Below are 21,408 nucleotides of genomic sequence, written 5' to 3'. Positions count from 1 at the left end.
ATTTATTTATTTATTTATTACATTTGTTACACGCCCAGACCCTGGGGTATCACAGCATAGTTGCAGACTCAGCCCCACACAGCGTCTACACAAGAATAGATTATTTGTTCATTGACCGGGACCAGGTCCCGCTGGCGATAGCCACAGAGTATCTGGGGAGATCTATCTCCGACCACTCTCCGTTAACCATGCAATGGCGGCAGAGGGGACCCAGACCCCCGATCCCCATGTGGAGAATGCCTTCCGCGACATTAGAGGACTCACAGTTTAGAGAAGACCTTGCCGAGAGACTAGAGGAGTACGTCGAAATCAACAAAGGATCAGTGTCCACCTGGAGCACACTGTGGGAAGCCATGAAAGTGGTTACCAGAGGTGAAATCATATCAAGAGCTGGTGGCACCCGCAGGCAACTAAAGACGTCACTTGAGGCCCAAGAATCAGAGATCACTCGTCTGGAGTCCACTTCTGACGCCTCCCCAGAGGTCGAAACGAAACTGAAAGCGGCCCGTGAAAAATGTCGGCTCTCCTGGGACAGGCTGGAAAAATTCGACTTTGCCACGCACATCGCCCGATCCCACAGAGAATCAGACAAGCCAGGTAGGCTGCTGGCCTGGTTGTGCAGAAGAGAGCACCCTAAACACCTACCAACGGAAATAATTGACACAGAAGGTGTATCCCACAGGACACAAATGGGGATCAACAAAGCATTCGCTAAGTTCTACTCAAAACTTTACGCTCATGAAGCCCGGATCCCCACCACAGAAATAATAGATACCCTGGAAGAGATTGGTCTACCCCAAATATCCAGCGAACAGAGAACTGAACTGGACATGGAAGTCACTCTCGACGATATAAGATGGGCTATCAGGTCGCTTGCTGCCAGCAAGACCCCTGGCAGCGAGGGACTTACGCCGGAATTTTACAAAACATACGAACCGATCCTCACCCCCATCCTACACGAAGTCTAACAGGAAGCTTACGCAAACGGGATCCTCCCCAATACCATGAGAGAAACTATAATCATCCCCATGCTTAAGCCCCACAAACCGCCCACTGATTGTGACTCATACCGACCTCTGGCCATGCTCAACTATGATAGCAAGATCCTCACCTCAAAACTGGCCGGCAGACTTGCTAGAGTGGTTGGGTCTATAATTCACGAAGATCAGAACGGATTTGTTCCAGGGCGCAACACCACAGCTAATCTGAGGAGGCTTCAACACATCATGGCCGAAACTTACGATTCCGAGGAAGACCTAGCGATATTGTCGCTTGACGCCATCAAGGCCTTCGACTCCATCTAAAGGGAGTGGCTAGTGGAGGTCTTGCGGGGTTTTGGCTTCGGAGGTGGCTTCATCAGATGGGTCCAGGTTCTCTACAACTCTCCAGTGGCCAGGGTCAAGACAGGCGGAATAGTCTCGGAACCCTGGGAAATACAGAGAGGCATGAGGCAGGGATGCCCACTTTCGCCCATGCTGTACATACTGGGACTGGAACCGATTGCCATATACCTCCGTCAACAGCTCTTCGACGCCGGCATTAAGGTGGGCAACGTTTATAACATAATATCATTGCACACAGATGACGTCCTCCTGTACTTAAAAGACCCCGAGTTCAACGCACCGACAACACTGGAGGTACTCGACAACTACGCGAAATACTCTGGAATCCAATTTAGCAGACACAAATCCTCAGCATTCCCCCTAGCCGGATTGAGAGACGTTTTAGCAGAAGACCTCCCAAATATAGGGATAAAATGGCAACCCGAGAAGTTCAGGTACTTGGGGATCGATGTCGGCCACACCCCACAGCTCACACATGAGCACAACACAGAAGTCGCTATCACTAACCTCCGGCGATCTATAAAATTCTGGTCCAAACTCCCACTGGCAATGGTGGGGAGAGCGGCGATTGCCAAGATGATAATCCTCCCCCGTTTCTTGTATTTCTTTGTGAACATTTGCCACTACGTACGGCCTCCCTTCTTCAAGAAATTGGAGGCCATCATTAAGGACTTTTTGTGGGGGCCCCACAGACATAAACTGACACTAGCTACGTTAACCCTGCCACATAAAGAAGGCGGAATAAAACTCCCAGATCTCCAGCTCTATTACCTGGCTGCCCAGCTCAGTCACATCACGAAGTGGCTGTCAGACGAACCTTCAGCTGAACTGGGGCTACTGAAGCAACCTCACACCAACCTAATTCCTAAAGAAACCCTATGGAACCCCCTCCGCCGCTCCCTGGAAACCCCTTTAGTTGTGGAGCTTGGCAGACAGATATGGGCCAGGACTTGCTACATTAGGAAGGTGCAACACCCGTACTCTCCAGACCAGCCCATAATGGTAGACGTGTGCAAAACGGAGGCAGACCTCCCCATAGCAAGGAGGTGGGAGGAAGCTGCTATATATACATGGGGAGACCTGTTTGAAGGAGGAGTGTTCAGGGACTTTGAGTCGATACAAGTTATCGAAGGACTATCCAAAGGCCAGTTTCTCTGGTACCATAGGCTCAAACAAACCGCCAAGAAGCAGTGGCACTCCTGGCCAGAGGAACCCACCTCTGACCCTCTGCTACAGGAAATGTATGACCTCTCCGATGGATGGAGACCGGTCTCTAGGTTGTACAACAAGCTCATCGACAAACCTAACCCTAAGGGAGCGGCGCTGAGGGCGTAATGGGAAGCAGACCTCGTAGCCCCACTCACTGATAAGGAATGGGAAAGAGCATTAATGTTCCCCAAGAAAGGGTCAAGAAACTCCAGATTTGGCCAAATACAGCTGAATGTCCTTTACCGAACCAACATGACTCCCCACAGAGTTGCCTCGTTCAACGCGAAGGTCTCACCGGTGTGCCCATGGTGCGGGAACGACAGGGCAGACATGATCCACATGTTCTGGACCTGCACTAAAGCGATGACACTCTGGTCAAAAGCCAAGCAGTCCTGTAGAGACGCCGGAATGGAGAGATACGAATGGTCACCCGGAGAATGCCTGCTGGGTACATACCCCAGACCAAGCAAACTCAAACACCTTGTGAAGTTAATGGACATTTCATGTATACTTGTTAAAAGGACCATAGCGATGGCCTGGAAGACACCCGCAGGCCCCAGGCACGAACGTTGGTTAAACGAAATGGCGAGATGGACAGCTGCAGAAACCAGAGCCTGGCAGGAAGGAACCACATCCAGTGGGGACGCCACAAGCGGCACCCTTGCCGCCTGGAAGGCTCTTCTGAGGGATATGCACTTCGACGCAGATCATAAGCCCCCCTGAGCACCTGTAGTGTTTTGTAGTAACAGGTTCCTTGCATTAACACAATGCAGATGTCCCCTGAAACTGTTCCCCTCCACTTCCTGAGAAGTCAAAACCTGGTCTGAACCACCATCTCGAACCCCACATGTTACATCATACGAAGGCTATTGTTGTTTAAGTTGTTTTTCTCTTTGTTTGTTTTAATCTATAAGTTTGTATTGTTTCACTTTTACCACAAAACCAATAAAATACTTTGGAAAAAAATCACAGCATAGTTGCAGAAACTTAGACATTAGACATTTGTTTACAGTATTAGACATTGACATATATACAATATATACATTAAGACATAGGTATTTGTTATCTTGTTTCATGAGGGTAGTGCAAGAGATGAATTTATTTGCACAGTTGGACTCATCCTGCCAGTAGGTTTACGTCATTATAGCCCTAGATGGGTTAATGGAACCTTTGGTGGCTGGGTTTGGTTGCTAGTACTTGTTAAATAATCACGTTTTTATGGATTTTTTTAAAGCTCAGGAAGGATTCCTCATTTTTGATATTTAATGGGAGGAAGTTCCAATGTTAGATGGCCAGGACTACTACCTCCTACTCTAGAACTTTTGTACCAAGGGACCACAAGGAGTGAATTGTTGTTGGATCTGAGTGTCCTACCGGTGTTTTTTTTCATCATGGTGATGTTCAAGTAAATAGGAGCTTTATTGGCTAGGCATTTGTGTGTGACACATGGGGCCTCATTACGACCCTGGCACTCCCGTAATGAAGGGGGCCAGTACGGGACTGGCCCCCTTCATTACGGGAGCACCTATTACGAGTTTCCCTTTGCGGGACCCGGATCAGACGTCTGGTAAAACACAATGGGCCTCATTACGACCCTGGCGGAAATCGTGGTGCAATATGCACCATGGAGCACGGCGGAAAGCTGCCGATACCGCCATGGGGGTTGGCGGATTTACCGCCCCATTCCGACCTTGGCGGGGCGGTAAATCCCCATTCCCCATTTTACCCTTCCCCATTCCCATTTTTGCCCCATAGGGCATAATGGGAGTGGGGAAGGCGTTAATTACGCCACCGTAAAATACGGTGGCGTAATTAACAACAAGGTCCCGTAGCGCCATGGATTTCTCCGCCCGGAAAAACCAGGCGGAAAACGCTCCATGGCGCTACGGGAACTCGTAGTAGGGCGGAAGGGTCCGCCGCGAATACCGCTGGCGTAAACCCACTCCGCCAGGGTCGTAATGAGGCCCTATGTCTTTTCCGGGTCCCGCGAGGGGAAAAGGGAGGTAACAACGGGACACTTGTAATGTGCCCATTGTTACCTCCCTCCCCATTCCCATTGAGCCCTATGGGGGCTCAAATGGGAATGGGGAATGGTTCCTGCAAGGAGGACTTAACGGGTCCCCCTATGTCGGAATGACCCGGTAAGTTCCCATTACAGGAACCCGGTAATGGAGCCCGGTTTGGAGGTAGCCATGGAGCTAATAGCTCCATGGCTACCTCCAAACTCGTAATGAGGTCCATAGTGTCTTGAATAAGATTCTAGCCTTAATAGGAAGCCAGTGGTTTTCCCTCCTAATATTAGAAATGTGACCAGATTGTTTTATTCCTAGGGCAGCCCGTAATGCTTTGTTCTGCATTAGTTGTAGCTTGCTAAGGTTGGTGTTGGATATCCCTAGTAGTAGGACTTTGCACTAATCCAACTTTGACAGAATTAAGGCTCTGGCCAGAGTAATGCAATTTGTAGGAGTAAGGAACTGACGGCTTAGATCAATTAATTTAGAAGTGTGTGAAATAGAGGATGAGAGTACCGAAATGTGTTTAACCATAGTAAGGTTTGCATCTAAGTACACTCCTAAGGTTTTGACTTGTTTGAGTACTGAAATCAACGTTCCATCAGTGTTAATTGAGGAATTCTCAGTGTGGAAGACAGCTATTTTAGATTGGGAGCCCACGATGAGAATCCCTGTCTTCTCATCGTAGAGGCAGAGGCTGTTTAAGGCCATCCAATTTTGGATAATGGCATAGACTTTGTTGATGTTCACCATGTCCGATGGAGACTCTAGACGTGCGTTCAGAAAGGAAAGATTAGACCCAGCGAGTGGCATTGTTGTAGAAGCTAAAGTCATTGGCCAGGGTGGTGGATAGTTTATCATGATCCACAAGGTCAAAAGCTGCAGATAGGTCTAACAGCAGTAGCATGCAGAGTTTTCCTGAGTCTCTGATGGTGTCCATCTGTATTTTAAGATCAACGAGGGCCATTTCCGTGCTATGGTTAGGCCTGAAACTGGATTGTCTTGCTCCCAGGAGCTGGATTTGTTCGAGGTGGGTTTGAATTCGTAAGAAGGCTATTTTATCTATGATTTTCAATATAAATAGGACTGCAGTTATTGGCCGGTAATTAGTGGGCACAGCAGTGTCAAGGGTCGTTTTTTTTAGAAGAGGGGTAACCCAAGCTTTTGATGCTAGCCGGGACAGTGTTTGTATAGAAGGACGCATTGACAAAGTTTGTAACTATGGGAGTGAGGGTGGCCGCACATAATTTGACTAGGTGGGCTGGAAAGTTATCCCCTTTGTAGTTTGAGGCTTTTAGCTTGGGAATGGTATTGTTCACTTGTTCTTGGGTTACTGGGGTGAAGTGGAATAATGGGGTGTCATGGTCTATAGGGATCGCGGGAGTGTTTGTAGATGTATTTTTATCAGCTAATATTGTTCTTTTAGTGTCTATTTTATTTTGTAGCAGAACAATTTTGGAGGCTAGTGCATCTTGAATGGTAGTTTGTCAGCACGCCAGGTTTTGGTTGTAATTGGGCCTAAGGAATCAATAGTGGTGGTAAGGCATTTATGGTAGGTCGTTGCCAGTAAGCAAGGGTTATCACTAGTGAGCAAGTTGGTTTCTAAGGTTTTACTTAAGATGAGGTTTAAGTTCTCAGCTGTACATTTCTGAGTGTTTCTCATTTTGTAAGTGTCCAATTTCGCAGTTTTATGAGGGCAAATTTCATTCCTTGTCAGGGTGAAATTAATACTATGATGGTCTGTCCCATCAAGGGGTATGATTGACTCTAGATTTACAGTTGCATTGCGTGAGAGTATCCAATCTAATGTTCTGCCCTTGATGTGGATAGGGGCATTCACATGTTGTGTGAAATGCTTATCTTTGAGTGCAGAGTGCAGGGCTTCGGCTTTGTGGTCTAGACTATCATTGAAGCCTAAATTGAGATCACCAAGTATGATACATTTAATATTTGGTTTGATAAAAGGGGCTAATAGCAGGGGTATATCTACTTCTGGCTGGGAGTTAGAGTTAGGCACTCTATAAATTACCACAAGGTTGATGGTCATTTTATGGTTAATTACAAGTTTGACTAGCAAGATTTCATGACCTACTGGATTTTCGATGGGACATGATCTTAAAAGTAAATCAGACTTAGCTATAATGGCTACGCTGCCTCCATGAGAGATAGATCTATCAGTACTAAGGATGGTATATTAAGGTGGGATGGCAATGGCTAGTACGAGTCTGGATGCTTGGGGAAGCCAAGATTCTGTTATTATTAATAGGTCTAGTTGTTTTTCGATAAAGAGGTCAGGAATCTCAATGTCATGGGCTCCTATTGATCGGGCATTGATAAGGGTACCTTTAAAGTTTACTGGCGCATCTGATATGGGTGCAGTAGTGGGGGTCGGGGCAACTATAGGTTTGGCATGTTGTTTGTTGATCATAGGTGTTTTATGATGTTTGGTTTGGCGAACTGCACTGGGTGTGGTCTGAATAGGGGTAGCTGTGGCAGAGAATACTGGGGAGTGCTGACTTTGGTGCATTACCTTAGGCGAAAGGATCTAGTGTTACCCTGGACGGTGGTGGCCTTAATCTGAAGAGGTGTGGTAGTTGCTGGGAGGGGATTGATGGAGCTGACTTTAGTACGAGATCTAGAACGCTGAAGTCTGGTGTTACCCTGAATAGGGTAGGTTGTTGTTTCATCAACAGATTTTCGCGTGCAGCACGGATCTATCCTGTGTGGGATGGAGGTGGGTTCTGACTTGTTAATGCTGAGGGTGACAGCGGGGGTATTAGCAAGGAGGTACTGGATGGGTGAGAATGGTGCAGTGGATGGTAGGAATGTGGTAGGGCAGGGGATAGGGTGGTGCCGACGGCATCCTAATCTGGTGAGACCATTCCAATGGTTGATGAACGGGCTCCCTCTACAGGGTAAGCAGTTAGGTACAATACAGAAAGGCAACATGATAGTGAATAACCAGCCTAGCATGACTAGATTATCTGTTGAAGATGGCTTAGGAGCTGAGCGATATATGTGGCAGTAGAGGTAGCTCAAATACAGAATTGCTTGTGCATTGCCATGAATACCCGCAGGCTTGGCTGGGCTGCTGGCTACCTAACAAGTATTAATAGTCATATATTTTATCTGGAAATGAGCGTAGAGAAGAGGGGAACCTGAGGTACAATGTATAGTGCCGCTTGGTGAGGCAATCGGCTTACTAGGCTAGGTTAGAGAGTATGCAATTTGCAATATAGTGCAATACATTTTAAATCAAAGCATTTTGAGTTAACAAGGGAGATACAACATCATACCTAACATATTAACAAAACTGAAGCATCAATATCTTTGCATTTTAGTATAAGTGGATCCTTATGTATATGGCGCTACAACTCCAAGAACAGTAATATATTCACTTTTCAGGTGTGTGTGACTGGCCAAGGGCCTGCCGTGGCTGAGCTAGGTCGGGACTGCTGCCCCATTCAGCGAGTAAGAATAGGCATACATGACAGAGGAGAAAGTGATTAGAAAGAGAGTATGATAAGCTGTGTGCATTAATAGTATTACGAGCAGCATGAAAGCAAGTACAGTGGACAACATTTTGCCAGCAATGAATACTAAATGTACGGGTCAATGCGTAAGGCTTAATTCCCAGAAACTACAGGCTAGGTACAGCAGTCAAATAGGTGAGGCATGAACAGTAGACGTAGAGAATTGGAGTGGTCCAGTTTACATTGAGACACCCTGTGCTATGGCGAGTTTTGCGAGTGACATGGCGGGAGGGGCTGCCAAATGCATCATACAGTATGCCGGTGTAAACGGGATAAAAAAAGTCTGTGCAGAGATCAGGGCACGATGGGTAGATGTCACGATGTACGTCACGCTTTAGAGTTCAGAGCGCTATAGGTAGTTAGTTGGGTGAGAGCATGCAGAGGTGATTATGAGATGGGGCTAGAGTGCATTGGAACAGTGGTTACCGGTTTATTTAAGTGCAAGATAGTATGGCACAGCTCTGGAGTATGCACATGGGCTTTGAGGCGAGCATATAAAAGCATGCATAGACGGATGGGCAGGGGTTCCGGCCAGCTCGGGACAAGTACAAGCCTTTGTGCTTGTGCCTTCGTGCAGTGGGCCAGCGATGAATAAATAAGAACGTGTGGCCAATCCGAGGCCAGGATGGAGGTCCAGGAGGAAGTTAGGCTGCCAAACTCACTTCGGTGAGCGGAGCGGCCATTTTAGCATATGGTATGCCTCGTGGGTCGTGATGGCGGCGCTGTGCACTCACATCTGCAGTAAAGGTAAATGCTTAAATACAAGTTGTAACAGGCGTGAAATAAATTAATATGGCCTTATGGTTAATGTAGTCGCATTCTTCCACGCTACAGATGGGAGTTACAACTGATGTCTCCTGCGGCTGCAATGAAGCCCTCGGACAGTGGGTTTGAGGTCCAGCTCCTGGGACACTGCTCCTGGAGTGCTATAGGGAGCTCCTGCTCCTTCAGAGGATCACACTACTTCTTGCTGATGAGAGTGAATTCTTACTGTTATCTAGGTTTAATATGAGTGATGACACCAAAGATTGTGTCAACAATCAGACACTTAGAAGAAAGGCTGAAGTACTAGCAACTCAGGGATTAATGCTATTAAGGCGATATGGAAGATATTCAATACTACCGGCTATGAAATTTTATAAAATTAAGGTAGTGCCTAGCCTAAAGTATGAGGTGTAAATGGCACTATGTAGCCTATCATTGTTATGGCACACTCTTGAGGGGCTATTTAGGAAAAAAGTATTACGGCTGCCGAATAGCATAACCGTACACATTTTTTCTTTATCTTGGCATGTTGTACCTACCCGGCATAAGCAAGTGGAAAGCACTACTACTTCATCGCAAATGTCTTTTAGCAGAAGGTAAAACTTTATTTCCAGCGCTCGGAAAGGCAATGGCATTAAATAGGGATAACATCCTTTCCCCATGGGAAAGGAAAGCACTTGAGCTAATGGGCAAAGTAGGTACTTATAAGGAATTACTGATGAATAATCCAGAGGCACCCAAGGAGAAGTGTGACTGATCAGTAATGCAAGGCAGACAACTGTTTCTATATCTTTCAAAATATGTCATTTTTATTTAAGGAAAATATATCAAAACGCCTGAAGAATTCCCTGCCTGGTCTAAGAGCTAAGGGAACACACTCTAACACTGGATAACTCACCCTCACACTAAACAATAGACACATAACGAAAAGATATGGAAATTCAAGATGACATGAACATTAGTTACATTTCCGAAATGACCTTCGAATGTCCTGGGAGGTTTCTCGTCTCCATAGGATTTTCATTAAAATGTTCAGCCATGAAAACAAAATATAATATCCACACTGTTAATGTTGCACAGTACTTGGTTAACAGTTAGGAATTCTTGAGTTATGGTTTCGACAGTCAAAAGGGTATATTTGTCAGGATGACTTCTTAATGCTGCTACTTTCACTTCTACTATTATTTATCTGCTTTATTCACCATGAGAACAGTCAGTTTTGTCCCACAGTATTTCACCTTGGTTTCGAAAACTGCAATGTAGTATCTACTGACAACCAGATATACCGCTTTAGTTTCAATACTTTGAACTATTACCACAGCTTCTATAACTTATAGACAGACTTCAACAAGATAGATTTTTAAAGTACCCCAACCTCCTCAGGTAGGGAAGGCACTCTTCCTTTGAATAGTTTACTTCAAAGGGGCAGCTTTGTGCCTATCGTGTCTTAACTGTCACCATATTAATGTGGGTTTGCCTTCAAGAACCACTTCTCTCTGGCATCGGTAGTCTTGGGCATGCAGCAGTATGGGCTCTGCATTTCAACATTTAGACTCTGAATTTCATCATATGGACTCTGCATTTTACATTCACATTTTAGCGAGGGTTTGAGTTTTAACTAGGGCCAAGGGTGTGAGACTCATAAGTGGACTCAAGAGTATGAGTCTCAGGCTGAATTAAACAGATGCCAATGCACAGAGCACATGCTAGAAAATTATCACTTTGCTTCATGATGATATTTCAATGAACTGATCTGCACTGAGTATATTACTAACATAATCTAATACACAAACTAACCCATTCCCATCTAACATGTAACTGATTCCCTTAATAACATTTAGTGCAAATTAGTCCATGAAATAAACCTCGATGCAGATTGAGCCATGCATAATGCTCTGAGAATGGGAAGAAAAATGAACTTTAAACATGCAGGCTGAATCTGCGCTATGTGGTAAGCTGAAGAATGTGAAGATCCGTTCTACTAAAAACATGGCATTGCATTAGAGCAGGAAGCACAAGAGAGATGTATCATTTCTCTCTTCAAGAATGCAGTTAGCACGATGAGAAAGGCAGATCGTGTGATGTTCTAGTGGGATGAGTTGGACAAGGGATGGTGCTCGTGATTGACAAGGGGTTTCGTTTCATAAAAAGGGTTTTGAGGCAGAGTAGAGAGGCATTAATCTTCTGGCACTGGATGACAAAGGAAACCAAGGGCTGGGGCTAGGCTGATTGCAAGCTGACTAAGGCTATGGCTCTATCTCCTAGAGAATCCTTATCTGGGTTGACACTGTGCGAGGCAGGCAAGAGTCAATCATTTATGACAAAGGATTGTAGGAAGAAGCATGTTAAAGATTACAATTGGCCCTACGAGTATTCATCACAATGTGTGGGAAATGACATCATGCACAGGATGTGTATGGTATTAAAATTTCTAAATCAAAAGGTTTGGTCCAGGTTGAGAGGAGCCACACCTGAATTCGAAGACAAATTCAAGCTTACCATTGTGCCCAAATGACACCATATGCAGTTGAGCTTCAGGTGAAAAAGGAGGTTACCATTCCCGCATTCACCAGACATTTTACAGTAGAATTAAAATACAGACAGGGACAAAAGATAAATACTATGTTGTCAAATAGTACTTGCACACATGTATCTCAGGCCTTTTGCTTGATAGTAACTTCCACTTAGCAGATGGATTGCTCTAAACTCTGGAAAAGGTTCAGATTTACAATTAGTATGGAGTGCCTCTTGGCTTGTGGCAATGCTTATTCTCTTCTTAATCGCTTATGACCTTTCAACTTCTTGCAAATGAAAGGTATGTTACTGTAAATGCCCAGAAACAAAACTGTATATTTTAGGAAGAAAAGTTGCAAAAATATAGGTGTATTTTACTCTGTTTATTTTACTCTTCTTCACACAAAGAACTTCAACAGCCCGGCTGAAGCTCAGGCATTCCTCTTAGACCAGTTTGGCAAGGCAGGCACTTTGAAGGTACCCAGCCACTTGGGAAAGGAAGTCCCTTTACAAATGTGAAAGGACCAAGGTGTGGGAACTTGCAACCTCGTCAGACTGGCCGGCCTTTGTGCTGCAAGGAACAAAGGATCCAGGGGAACTAGCCCTTTCTCAGAGAAGTGTGAATTCCCGTTGACGCCTCTCCTCAGCTTCATCTGCAAGAATCAAAGGGCGCTATGGTAAACCTGTTGTTCAGAAGTGACACAGACAGGCATTTGGATGAGGGATTGGAAAGACTGGCCACTTTTGGGAAAAAAGCCAGCCCATTTGATTTAAAAGACTTTTTTTTTATTAAGACATTTATTTCAATAACCTGAATAAGCAGTAATGTGAAATTATGATGGTTTTTAATCAAATTTTTGTGTCAACAAGATGAGACGATGTGGGTCTTCATAGCATGTGGGAGACATGAACGGCATTAAAGAAGCATCTCTTAAGAAAGCGTACATGACACAGATTGAAAAATGTAATGAAAATATGGACAACATTGATAGGCTCATGTGTAGCCATTTGTAGTCTTTTAGGTGAAATGCTGTCCATAGAAATTATGAATTGACAGAAGGACAAAACAGCATCGCACAAACTTGGGGTTTGAAATGACATATTCCTTGCAAAATATGGGATCTGCCTAACTGCTTTTCAGGAGCATAACAATGGTAAATATAAGCATTTTGTTTCATAACTGATTTTGACAAAAGTAACTGTGGTATAACAAAGCACATCATGAAACACACACCATAAAACTGATGTCACTTACCTGGATCCAATCTGTTTACAGGGAGGTGCTGATAACCACAGCCTGACCTATCATATCTTAGAGGTATGTTCCGCCCACATAGTAAAAATCCTCTGATGTCTTTCAGTTTATAAAAGGATGAAGCATGGGGAGTAGTCAGGACATTCACAAATTCAACCTTCTTTTTTATTTTTTAACTTATTTATTTATTGATATAGTTGAAATTAATCAACCTTTCAATAGTTGATACAATTACAAAAGTTAAAACATAAGATAAAAGACAAAATAAAATATATTGCATGATATATTCAGAAAAATGAAAGGAAAAGAAAGAAGACCAAATACGCAAATAAATAATACTGTTACATCAATAAGCAAAATATTTACAACTTAATTCATATCATCTTTTATCTCTTCAAGATCACGGAAAGCGATTTTGCCTACACAACAGCAGCTTCCAATTGTAGCCCCTCTAAGAAATGAACACTGGCTATTTTTAGTGGCAAAAAGGAGCTACCCAGAATTATAGCCCAGCACGCCCTCTCTGTTAGGTTCCCCAAGTTCTTACAATGTTTGGTGAAATGAATTTGTCGCTGATTATATAACACGGGACACTCTGTGATCAGATGTTCCAAACTTTCTATGGACTCCCTGTGCTTACAATAGCGACAGGTTCTATCTGTTTGCTGTATCAGTTGCTACTTTATTAGAATTTCCTTGGTATACCATAGATTGAATTGAAGGCGTAGAATTGCCAATCTATACTTAGGTGATGGGGCTCTCTCTAGATAGCTAGGTAATGTACATACTTTCCTTGGTGGAAATCTGATACTATCACCCCCTCGATAACTACAACAGAGTTCCTGAGCCAGTATCCAGTCTGCTTGATATAGTTTCTCTTTAGCCCTGTTTGGATCCTGTAACAACAAATTGATGAAAATCTCACTTGAGTCAAGTATTTATGAGCTTGTGTTGTTCCAATTGTGTTGATAGAATTGCCAATCTATACTTAGGTGATGGGGCTCTCTCTAGATAGTTAGGTAATGTACGTACTTTCCTTGGTGGAAATCTGATACTATCACCCCCCCGATAACTACAACAGAGTTCCTGAGTCAGTATCCAGTCTGCTTGATATAGTTTCTCTTTAGCCCTGTTTGGATCCTGTAACAACAAATTGATGAAAATCTCACTTGAGTCAAGTATTTATGAGCTTGTGTTGTTCCAATTGTGTTGATAGAATTGCCAATCTATACTTAGGTGATTCGGCTCTCTCTAGATAGTTAGGTAATGTACGTACTTTCCTTGGTGGAAATCTGATACTATCACCCCCCCGATAACTACAACAGAGTTCCTGAGTCAGTATCCAGTCTGCTTGATATAGTTTCTCTTTAGCCCTGTTTGGATCCTGTAACAACAAATTGATGAAAATCTCACTTGAGTCAAGTATTTATGAGCTTGTGTTGTTCCAATTGTGTTGATAGAATTGCCAATCTATACTTAGGTGATGGGGCTCTCTCTAGATAGTTAGGTAATGTACGTACTTTCCTTGGTGGAAATCTGATACTATCACCCCCCCGATAACTACAACAGAGTTCCTGAGTCAGTATCCAGTCTGCTTGATATAGTTTCTCTTTAGCCCTGTTTGGATCCTGTAACAACAAATTGATGAAAATCTCACTTGAGTCAAGTATTTATGAGCTTGTGTTGTTCCAATTGTGTTGATAGAATTGCCAATCTATACTTAGGTGATGGGGCTCTCTCTAGATAGTTAGGTAATGTACGTACTTTCCTTGGTGGAAATCTGATACTATCACCCCCCCGATAACTACAACAGAGTTCCTGAGTCAGTATCCAGTCTGCTTGATATAGTTTCTCTTTAGCCCTGTTTGGATCCTGTAACAACAAATTGATCAAAATCTCACTTGAGTCAAGTATTTGTGAGCTTGTGTTGATCCAATTGACCATAAACGGGTGAGTGGTTGTAAACATGTATGCAGACAAGGTTTTAAGATGATATCACAACTTGTTGAAATAATGCATTTCCTAAGGAGCGAACACATTCTCCATTTATACAATGCAGACAGAGAAATTAGGCCCAACTCATACCTTAGCCAAGAGATTGGAACACAACTTGGCAAATGTAATATTTGTCGCCAATATCTGGCTTCCCATTGATCAAATTGGAAGCATGCATCACTGGGCAATGTTTCAATGCCATATAGTAAGTCTGGAATGGCTTTGTGAGTCCAATACATCTATGCAGGTTTAATGGAGAATTTCCCAAATTTAAACATAACAATTTTGGTTTGGGCTATAGCTGTGTCCAATTTTCTTTGCATTGCATCAAGTTGTCCTTTTGAATTGTAAGTGCCTTCAAAATACATACCTAAATATGTATACTGTGGTACTATTTTTAAAGATGTCTGTTTAATTGACCATTTAAAACAACGCATGGTTGTCTTCCCAGGCACATATTTAACAATTTGTGTTTTTTGTGTGTTTACTCTATGAATATAAGTTTGAAAAGCTGTCAGGAGTTTTTGTAATCCTAACTCGGTTTTTGAGATAAGCACAATATCGTCAGCATACATAACAGCTTTGATCTCATGATTGCCTAGCTTGGGAGAGTCAGAGATTATTTTACAGAAGGCTTCTTTCAGATCATGTACAAAGTAGTTAAATACTGACGATGCCAAGAGGCAACCCTGTTTCAATCCACGCACCGTTTTTATAGGGGCCGATAGAGCACCTTCTAAAGAGAGGCGTACACAAATTGAGGTGTCGGAATGCAGGGCATGGATAATCTCTACTAAAGTATATGAGCACTGGTCTCCGATTAGTTTTTTCATAAGCAGTACACGAGAAATAGAGTCAAATGCGGAGTGTAAGTCCACAAATGCGAAAAATAATGTTTGTTTTACATGCTGACACTGCGCCTTGAGCGCATTCAAACATAACAGATTAATTTGTGTTCCCATGCCAGGGACAAATCCTCTTTGTGCAGGGTCACGCAATCTGCTGGTATGTGTCCATTTATTAAAGTCTTGAAGCACCAGTTTTGAGAATATCTCCCTGGTGTATCTAATAAGGCTATATGTCTCTAGCTTTGTGGACATGTACGGTTCCCTTTTTTAAAGATGGGTATGATCACTGAGGTCTTCCACGACATTGGAATGGAACAGGTGGAAATAACCATTCTAAAGATGTTATCTAAAATTAAGGCCCATTCACTGATGTTAGTTTTCAATGTAACATTCGAAATCCCATCAAGACCAGCCGCCCTCGAATTTCTTATGGTCCTTAATGGTTCCTCAATGCTTCTCGGGGAGAATTTTAGCGACCATGCACCTGCTGATGATAATTCTATTTGATGAGTTGGAAATAAGGGGTTGGCATATAAGTTGGAAAAAAATTCGATCCAAGTATGTTCTTTAATGGCCGAAAGCTGCGCTGATGCTTGAAAATTCTGCCCTTAATTGTTCAATAAACTCCATATTTGGTATCAGGTAATATTATCCCCATATGTATGGTTGCCATAAATAATATCGCCGGGAAAATGTCGTGGCGATATTATTTGGGTGACCATATATATGGGGACAGGGGCAAAAAAAAAAATGTTAAAGAAAAGAAAAAAAGTTTGGGGTTTGCGGGGGTGTCCCCCGCATGTTCCATACAATAATGTCGCCACAAAAAACGGCAATTTTTCGGTGATATTTTTGCATGGCGAGATTTTTGTGGCAACATTATTACATGGAACCCCATATTTGGGCCAAATTTTTCCCCGCCGTTAGTTGACCCATATGCTCACGGTCTTGCTGAAAAATAATATGTTTCTTAGATCTTAGCCAATTTTTATATTGGCATTTTGCATGTTTCAAATCCCTGAGCCAAGTTGGCCCCTGGTTCGCTAGTATAGTTCGTCTTGCCCGTCTATATACTGCCCATTGTTGTTGTATCTCACTGTCATAATTATGTTTGTGTTTTATCCGGCCTTTTGAAGTGATGGAGATTGTGTTAGTAAATGGCAATAGGAGATCGGTATACTGAAGCGGATTAAGAGTCTTCGCATTTTTTTCAATACTAAGGTGAAAGGCTAGTACTGACGAGTCATTCCATCTCAGCCGAGTTTTTGATGAATTGATGGTCACTTTCGAAATATAAGTTGATCTAGAGGCACACTCATCCTTGACTGTGATCGTGAGTAATAAAAGTTTGTGATCACTATATTGTGTCTCTAACATCTCTAACCGCTGAACTTGGTGAAACAGCCACCTATCTACATAGATATAGTCAATGGTACTTGAACTCGTCTGACGGAACCATGTGGTATTCGCAGGCATGTCGCCACACACTGCTCCGTTGACCATGTGAAATTGCCGATCTGACATAAAATTCATCCAGACCGGAACTTTTCTTGAGTCTTTCTTTCCAGACCAGCAATCTAAATTCAAATTTCCTAGAATGATGGTATGTGTAATATCATCAGAGATATTTATTAGATGTAAGACTTGTCCCAGGCTAGTATAAAATTCTTGGTTTGTCATTGCTACTGGATTATGATATATATTCACCAGAGCTATAGTTTGAGCCCAAATGTGATTTTAACTAAGAGAATAAAAGCACTTTCTGTGGCCCACTTTCTGATTGTGAGACCTTTTTGTACATTAACCGCCACCACTAGACCTGAAGACGGTCTCCCTCCAGTAGGCAGTGCAGGTAGTAACACCAGCTCAAAACCATCCCATACCGGAGAATTTAGTAACCACGTCTCTTGTAAAGCAACTATATGGATAGATCCTTGAAGATAAGCCAACAAATTTTGTAAATGGGAGTGGCCTCTAGAGTTCCAACTAATAATGTTCAACATTTGAATGCATGACACTGGTGGTTACGAACGTTTGTCTAGGGGGGTATAATGCCCACTTCTGTCTGCCATATTTAAACTTTGATATATATTTGGTCTGTGTGCCGTTCTTACAGCTTATTGTGCATTATATTCTGGATCCTCTGCCAATAAAAATCCCATATCAAATAAGTTAATTCTTTCTTGCCATAGTAGATTGGTCACTACCCCAGATGGAATCCATAGCCTAATAATCACGTTAGAAACATCCGATATAAACTCAATTTGAGCTATGTCATGTGATTCAATGTCTCGCAGGGCATTTATGTCACTGAAGATATTGAGCACACTTCTGCGATTTAACACATAACTGGGGAAGTTACCCTCTCTACATGTCAAGATAAGGGAATACATTTTACCAGACCTTAGTAGGGGTACTTGAATGGGCTCAAGAGTGTTCGATTCCGGATCATGATTTGATGGAAAAGGTGGCATGGGAAGTGGTTGGTTATTAGACATCAGGACAGACTCACTGTTATGTGCCATGGAGCTTAGAGGAGCTGCCCTTGCTGCACTATTCATAGAAATCCCTTGTTGTTGTAACACAGTTATGGAACGCCCACCCGCTCCAAGCCCAAGTGGGTTACCAGCCAGATAGGTGTCAATCATCTGCTTAATTGTTAATGTACTGATCTCTGAAGGTCCCGCGGCCTGTACGGGAAATGGAACTCGTGAATGATTCGATACATTTTTGGATTGATTACGCTGTGCAATATGGCTTGTTTCACTTGCAGCTTGAATCCTGTCAAAGGAAGAGACCAAATAATTCAATGGCGAGTGAGAGGGTGGAGGTACAGTGTTCAATGCTGGCGCGTTAGTACTATGTAAGTTTTGCCCTATGTCAGAGGACACAATAGGCTCAACCCTAGTTGCCACTGCATTACTGACTGTTTGTACAGGAAGAGTGTCACAGGTGTTAGACGGAGGAACAGTACCGCCTATTGCACGAAAAAAATCATTCAAGGTGTGTTTTGGTCCTTTAGTGCCTATAATGTTCTTGGATTTTTTTGACATGTTTTTAGGGCCTTGAATGGGTACTCCTGATTTTTTACGCTTTTTAGTGGCACCCGGCTTTTGACACTAATATGTGGTTTCTTTGCTCCTCCATTCCCATTAATAGATTGTTCACCATCAGTTGATAAATCGATGTATGAGGCATCTTGAGACTCAGATGCTACTGTATGCGAGGGAGTTACAGTAACTGGGCAAATGATATCCTCTGTAATAGGTACAGCGGGTGTATTAGTCTCCACCTCTATAGAACTATGTGGAATCATCATTGCCCTCGGCTGTGATAAGGACTCCTTATCTGGCACCTCGTGTTGTACTACTAATTGTTTTTTGGTGCAGTCAGTCAAAAGTTGATGATTACTATCTAGCCTCTGCAAAATATTGTGCAATATTACCATCTGAGACTCCATTTTGACTTCAACCGATTCAAACAGTTTAAACAGGCTTGACACAGAGGTATTGATGGCAGTTAATGCCAACTCAGAAAGAACTGTATTTGCTGACACATGTATATACGAGATTGAGGACTCACAAGCGGCTCTAGTCGCTCTTGGTGTGGGCTGAGCATAAGAAGGTAAAGCTGAGCGAGATATTGATACAGTCGATGCAAGTACACTTATGACGTCTCTGGACAATTCTAAATCTTCTGTGATGGAGATCAGCGATTCACATTGGCTCGCATAAATAGAAATTTCTGAGGTGTCCTCATGATGTTTCGGATATGGAATGGGTGATAGCATTGATGGAATATATATACCAGGCTTTGTTTTTGTTTTTAGTTTTATGGAATCAAGAAGAGTTTGATCTGATACTGGGAGCCCTGCCTGCCCTTGCAAATGCATGGACTCTAGACGTGTTGTGTTAGCCACATGGCATGCTGTTACGCCCAACTTGGCAAATGCATTTGTATTTGTAGCCTGGTCAGGCTGGCTTAACTGTGCATTACTTGTGGCCATCACGCATCTTCGCATATCATGCCGTATATTCACAGGTGTTAACATTATTGCGGTATGAGTTGAATGGACAGGTTTATGTACCTGAGTTCTGTTAGCACCAGATATGTTAACATTGGTTGCTATCACCGGCCTATCTGACTTTAAGGTATACATTCCCGACCCCAATCTCGTTCACTCGTTCATTCAGCAATTACAAATCAAGCAAATTCAGACCAATATTACACAATTCAACACAGCTTAAAAAAATTAAAAAAACTTGAATATGGGATAAGGAAGAGTCCACTAGCAAAGTCCAAGCCACTAGCCGCGCCGCTACGGCGAAGCGGCAAATCGGTACTTATTCTAGTACTTGCCCGAGTGTGCGAGCGCTGTGCGCATGCAGGCAAGATTAAATAGGAAGTCAATGTTCCACTCAGAAGCCAATCCCGGTGATTCTGAGGCGGGACTAGTGGCATGCACAAGTGTCAATCACAAGAGTGAAAAGAAAAAGCAATCAATCGGCATCAAAACGGCATCAAAACAAGAACAGCCAATGAAACAGTAGTAACTAAGCAAGTCCCAATAGTGTCCTTTTTGCTGATATTCAAACAATCAGTCACCTTGTTTTCCTCAGAAGAACGCCTACAAAACTGCCGTAGCACAATCCAGTCCCAGGGGAAACAGGGGAAAGCAAGTACTTGCCCGAGTGCGCGCGCGCTGTGCGCGTGCAGGCAAGATTAAATAGGAAGTCAATGTTCCACTCAGAAGCCAATCCTGGTGTTTCTGAGGCGGGACTAGTGGCATGCACAAGTGTCAATCACTTGTTTTCCTCAGAAGAACACCTCCAAAACTGCCGTAGCACAATCCAGTCCCAGAGAAACAGGGGAAAGCACGGCAAAGCGGTACTTATTTGAGTACTTGCCCGAGTGAATTCAACCTTCAAAATCCAGAGGTCCAGATATTCAACATTCACCCAGCAAGACTCCGGACTCCAGAGCCAATAATTCAGGGAAAAAAGAGGAAAGGCTGCTGACCCCTTTGGGAGAATCCAGTGACCAGACCTGTCCTTGCCCAGCTGATGCACCCTGCTGTCCACTGTGACCAGACCCCGGTGGCCCTACCGTTTCCTTATAGGATTGCCCACTGGTGCACAGTGACCCAATCCTTGTCCCGTTGTCCAGAGACCCGGTTCGCTGTCCAAAGTACCCAATTCAAGTGTATTCTGTAAGTATCACCTCTCCCCAATATCAAAAAGCTGCATACATCATTCTGTTACCTTGTAATTAGTCCAATCCTATAAGAAATCCTATAAGTACCATAGTAACTTCTTAAATTGTCAGAATTCTCTGTGTCCTGTTCTTAGAAAAATCTGTGTTAGTGCAATTCTTTCCAAATCATTTCAGTCCGTTGTGTAAGTCCTTACTACTATTTTGAATACATTAATTAATTTCCCATAGAGATGAACGGGGCGTGAATAGGTTAACCTTGCAAATTAACCTCCTTGTGTACTGTGTCTTTCTTTAATAATATAGCCACTAAAATATAGTTGCACTAAAACAAATCATTTTGCTAACAAAACTGAGTTTGACCGTGAAAGTGTTTCCCTTTTAGAAACCGATTTTCTTTCCCTATAAAGAATCCCATACTATCAACCATAAAGAGTCACCCTTTTACTTTCGTATCATACCTGTTATGTGCCTTTATACCTCATCAGCAAAACCGATTTTCGATTCTGTCTGTTTAGCTCATTTCTGAAGTTGTTTTCCTATTTTAAACCCGTGTGATTATTGCTGCACTGTTTTCCCTTCCCAAAGTTGATTTTCTACCCTGTATGCATGTTGTTTAGTACCTTGCCTTGTAGCTTGTAAGTTTTAGTGCTTCTTTAGTACAGCCACACACATTCCTGTCTTATCCATGCTATTCAGTCATTTGGACTGCCATTTTGCTAA

Source organism: Ambystoma mexicanum, chromosome 6q (assembly GCF_040938575.1).
Source record: "Ambystoma mexicanum isolate Mex_15411 chromosome 6q, UKY_AmexF1_1, whole genome shotgun sequence".
In the NCBI taxonomy this organism is placed as follows: domain Eukaryota; kingdom Metazoa; phylum Chordata; class Amphibia; order Caudata; family Ambystomatidae; genus Ambystoma; species Ambystoma mexicanum.
Note: the sequence above shows the minus strand (reverse complement) of the source record.